Genomic DNA, 5,376 nt, shown 5'->3' on the forward strand with positions numbered 1-5,376 from the left:
TTACTTGTGACAACCAAAACATTTGTACGAAGGGATTTCCGTCGGTTTAGAGACTATATCTACAATGTGACTGACTTTATAAAATTCTTTACTGGCAAAAATCTCAACGTCAGTAGGTTCGGCCATTTAGGGTGGGTTTGGGTGGGAAAGATTTTTGAATTTTGAAGGTAGGTGGGGTTTATGGGAAGAGTGGATGGATGTGAGTGGTGAAGGGGGTAATTGGGAAGAGAGATTGAGGTGATTGGTGAAGGGTTTTGGGGAAGAGTATTTATTGGAAAGAGAGAATGAATGTTGAGAAGAGGGGAGAATATGTTAGGTGGGGATCCTGTGGGGTCCACAGATCCTGAGATGATCTTGTGGGGTTCACAGATCCTGAGGTGTCAAGGATTTACATCCCTGCACCAATTAGGCATGTAAAATGCCTTAGCATACCATTCTGGCATTTAAACGCCGAAGTGATGCACATTCTGGGCGTTCAACGCCCATGTGCAGCATGTTTCTAACGTTGAACGCCAGTTCCATGCTTGTTACTAGCGTTCAGCGCCAGCTTTCCTCAAAGCATATTCATGGCGTCCAAATGCCAGGATATTGCTTGTTTTTGGCATTCAGCGCCAGATCCATGCTCTGTTCTGGCGTTGAACGCCAGCCAGATGCACCTTACTAGCATTTAAACGCCAGTAAGTCCTTCCTCCAGGGTGTGATTTTTCTTCTGCTATTTTTGATTCTATTTTTAATTTTAATATTTTTTCCGTGAATCCTCATGATCATGAACCTACTAAAACACAAAATAACAATAAAATAAAAATAAAATTAGATAAATAAAAATTGGGTTGCCTCCCAACAAGCGCTTCTTTAATGTCAATAGCTTGATAGTGGGCTCTCATGGAGCCACAAAGGTGATCAGGTCAATATTGTGGACTCCCAACACCAAACTTAGAGTTTGGATATGGGGGTTCAACACCAAACTTAGAGTTTGGTTGTGGCCTCCCAACACCAAACTTAGAGTTTGATTGTGGGGGCTCTGTTTGACTCTGTATTGAGAGAAGCTCGGCATGCTTACTCTCTTTTGTTACAGAGGGATGGCCGTGTGCCTTAAACACAAGGTAGTTCCCATTCAATTGTAAGACTAATTCTCCTCTGTTAACATCTATTACAGCACCTGATGTGGCTAGGAAAGGTCTTCCAAGGATAATGCATTCATCTCCTTCCTTCCTAGTGCCTAAAATTATGAGATCAGCAGGGATGTAAAGGCCTTCAACCTTTACTAACACGTCCTCTACTAATCCATAAGCCTGTCTTACTGACTTGTCTGCCAATTGTAATGAGATTAAGGCAGGCTGTACCTCAATGATCCCTAGTTTCTCCATTACAGAGAGTGGCATAAGATTTATGCCTGACCCCAAGTCACACAAAGCCTTTTCAAACGTCATGGTGCCTATGGTACAGGGTATTAAGAATTTCCCAGGATCTTGTTTCTTTTGAGGTAAAGTTTGCTGAACCCATGTGATGACATGTCATCATATACCTATTTTTCTATGCTTTTTCATACAAGAAATTGATGATTTGTGCTTAAATATTGAATGCTTTTGTACTTAAATGATATATTTGCTTGATATTTTAATTTTATAAACCTTGTAGGAAATAAGAAGAAAAAAAAGCAAAGAAGCACAAAAAAAGGAGAAAAAAAGAGCTTTGGGACACACTTTGAAGTTGGAGCACACTTTGGAGGCTTAGGCCACGCTTTTAAAAGCGTGGCCCATGACCAAATTAATGAAGGATAAGCAATCAGCAAACACTGCCCTGCCCTCCTCAAGGGCAATATCGGGCTCAACAAAGGAAGAAATCCAAAGAAAAAGCTCACCATTGCTTGCCACAAGGATCGAACACGGCACCATGAGGAAACAAGAAACTAAGCCTTAATTTGGTGCCAAGAAAACCAAGGAAAAGAAGTAGCGTGTGCATCCACGAAGTTTCGAACTTGGAACTTCAATTTGGAAACACTGCCCTGCCCTCCGCGAGGGCAGGGCAGCATTTTGTTGTGGCACGGCCAGCGCACCAAACTGGCGCACCAAGGGACGATTCGGCAGCACCAGGAGCACGCACAAGCACCAAAATGACACACCAGAAAGTTCTGCCCTGCCCTCCGCGAGGGCAGGGCAGCATCCTGCGCACCAAGCTCGCACGCCACGCTCGCACCAAGGCCGCATGTATCAAATCCTGCCCTGCCCTCCACAAGGGCAGGGCAGCCTCCTGGGAGCAACATGGGCCAAAATTCAATTCAAATTCCCTTTGAACTCAAATCTTCACCAATTGAACCAAGGCCATCCAAGACCCATCTCTCCTCAAATCCAAAGCAAGCAAAGCGCACATCATCACTCAAAGGCACATGGATCAATTAAATTAGGATTTTCATTTTTGTAATTTGTTTTTAATTTCAATTTCATTTTATTTTCAGTTTGTAAAAAGCCTATATAAAGACATCACTCTCATTTCAAAAGGAAGGAGAGCTCGATTAGAAAGGGCTCCATTAGGGAGTAGTAGATAGCTCTCTCTCTTTTAATTTTCCTTTCGGCTTAAATTTTGGATGAAGAATTGAAGGAATTCTGTTTCAATTCTCCATCTGAAATTCATTTGTGTTCTTCTGCATAATTTCAGAAAATTGAGATCTGAGTTTTCATTTACTGCTTCCATCTTCATTTCTTCTTCAATCTGTTTCTTGGTTGGATCAAGGAAGGGAGTGAGATCTAGACTTGTTTTCTAGTCTCTTTGATTCTTTGAGATCTTCAATTTTATTTTGCAATTGAGTTGAGTTCTTGGCTGCTCTTCTGTTTTTACTGTTCCATTGGCTTTCAATTTACTTTCAAGCATTTTAATTCTTCTGCACTTGTTCTTTATTTTACATTTCTGTTCATGATCCCAAATTACTTTCCTGCAAGTTAATCTCCCTACAGTTGTTCTACGCTTTGCTTTACTGCTCTCTTTAATTTCCAGCACCCAACCCCCTTTACTTTTCATGCAATTTACATTTCTTGCAATTTAAGTTTCAGTTATTTTACTTTCTTATTATTTAAGTTACTTGCAATTTTATTTTCTGCAACTTTAAATTTCCTGTCATTTACAATTCTGTTGGCTACATTTCATCCAATATCCCTTCAATGTTAGCTTGACTAAACTAATCACCCACTAAAGTTGCTTGATCCATCAATCCCTGTGGGATCGACCTCACTCTAAGTGAGTTATTACTACTTGATGCGACCCGGTACACTTGCTGGTTAGATCTATGTGTTTGGAAAATTCATTTTCCGCAAAAACACCATCACCATGTATCAAGTTCACTAATGAGCAAGGGAGGTTCACCTTCCCAAGTCTCATTACCAAACAACTTGGCATTCAGCTTCATGATGGCTCCTAGATATTGAGCAACTTGCTCTCCAGTTACATCTTCATCTTTTTCAGAGGAAGAATAGTCTTAAGAGCTCATGAATGGCAGAAGGAGATTTAATGGAATCTCTATGGTCTCTATATGAGCCTCATATTCCTTTAGGTCCTCAATGGGGAACTCCTTCTTGCTTGAGAGACGTCCCAAGAGGTCTTCCTCACTAGGATTTTCGTCCTTCTCCTCCCTTGTGCATTCGGCCATATTGATTACATCAATGGCCTTGCACTCTCCTCTTGGATTTTCTTCTGTATTGCTTCGGAGAGTACTGGGAGGAGTTTCAGTGACTTTCTTACTCAGTTGGCCCACTTGTGCCTCCAAATTTCTGATGGAGGACCTTGTTTCACTCATGAAACTTAAAGTGGCCTTAGACAGATCAGAGATTATGTTTGATAAGTTAGAGGGGCTCTGTTCAGAATTCTCTTTCTGTTGCTGAGAAGATGATGGAAAAGGCTTGTTATTGCTTAGCCTGTTTCTTCCACAATTATTAAAGCCTTGTTGAGGCTTTTGTTGATCATTCCATGAGAAATTTGGATGATTTCTCCATGATGAATTATAGGTGTTTCCATAAGGTTCACCCAAATTTACTTCTGCTATTGCAGGGTTCTCAGGATCATAAGCTTCTTCAGAAGCTGCCTCTTTAGTACTGTTGGATGCATTTTGCCATCCATTCAGACTTTGAGAAATTATGTTGACTTGCTGAGTCAACACTTTGTTCTGAGCCAATATGGCATTCAGAGCATCAATTTCAAGAACTCCCTTCCTTGAGGCGTCCCATTATTCACGGAATTCCTCTCAGAAGTGTACATGAATGGATTATTTGCAACCATGTCAATAAGTTCTTGAGCTTCTGCAGGCATTTTCTTTAAGTGAATGGATCCACCTTCAGAATGGTCCAATGACATTTTGGAAAACTTAGATAGACCATAATAGAATATATCTAATATGGTCCATTCTGAAAACATGTCAAAAGGACACTTTTTGGTCATCTGCTTGTATCTTTCCCAAGCTTCATAGAGGGATTCACCATCTTTTTGTTTGAAGGTTGGAACATCCACTCTAAGCTTGCTCAGCTTTTGAGGACGAAAGAATTTATCCAAGAAGGACGTGACCAGCTTATCCCAGGAGTCCAGGCTATCTTTAGGTTGTGAGACCAACCATGTTCTAGCTCTGTCTCTTACAGCAAAAGGGAAAAGCATGAGTGATGTGCGGAAAACGATCCGACACAAATCCAACTGGCAAGTACACCGGGTCGCATCAAGTAATAATAACTCACGGGAGTGAGGTCGATCCCACAGGGATTGATGGATCAAGCAATTTTAGTGGGTGATTAGTTTAGTCAAGCTAACATTGGTGAATTGTGTGAAGAGTGACCGACAGAAAGTAAATTGCAAGAATTAAAGGTGCAGAATGTAAATTGGTAAGTAACTTAAAGAGCAAGAAATGTAAATTGCAAGACTCTTAAATTGCAAGAATTATAAATTGCATGAAATTGTAAAGGGAATTGGGAATTGGATTTGCAGAATTTAAACAAGGAAAAGTAAATTGCAACAATTAGAAGATTGGAATATAACTTGATTGAATCGGATCAAAAAAACAGAAACGTAAATAAACATGAAAAGCATTAAACAGAGAATGTGAAATTGGAATTCAGATCTCAGGACCCAAGAGACTAGATAACCAAGTCTAGATCTCAATGCCTTCCTAGATCCAACAAGAGCAATTGCAAAGAAATTAAAGAAATGTAAAGTGCAGAAGGAGTAGATGAAGAAGCAATTAACCAAAACTGAAATTCAAGTGTGCAGTAAATAAAGCAGAGAGATCTTAGGATGAGATTGAAACAGAATTCCTTCAATTCTCCAACCCAAGATTTAAAACAGGAAAGAAAACTAAGAGAGAGCTCTCTACTACTACTCCTAATGCTCCCTAGTGGAGCCAGC

The 5,376-nt window shown here is 40.3% G+C and overlaps 1 non-coding gene across 1 annotated transcript; it reads left to right on the plus strand.

Annotated features, from left to right (window-relative positions):
* The first annotated feature begins 4,399 nt into the window (after window positions 1–4,399).
* Window positions 4,400–4,503, plus strand: LOC130952310 (small nucleolar RNA R71). The gene has a single exon (XR_009074491.1). It is a non-coding gene; the product is annotated as a small nucleolar RNA R71 (small nucleolar RNA).
* Window positions 4,504–5,376: the final 873 nt, after the last annotated feature.

This window comes from Arachis stenosperma, chromosome 9 (assembly GCF_014773155.1).
Source record: "Arachis stenosperma cultivar V10309 chromosome 9, arast.V10309.gnm1.PFL2, whole genome shotgun sequence".
Lineage (NCBI taxonomy): Eukaryota > Viridiplantae > Streptophyta > Magnoliopsida > Fabales > Fabaceae > Arachis > Arachis stenosperma.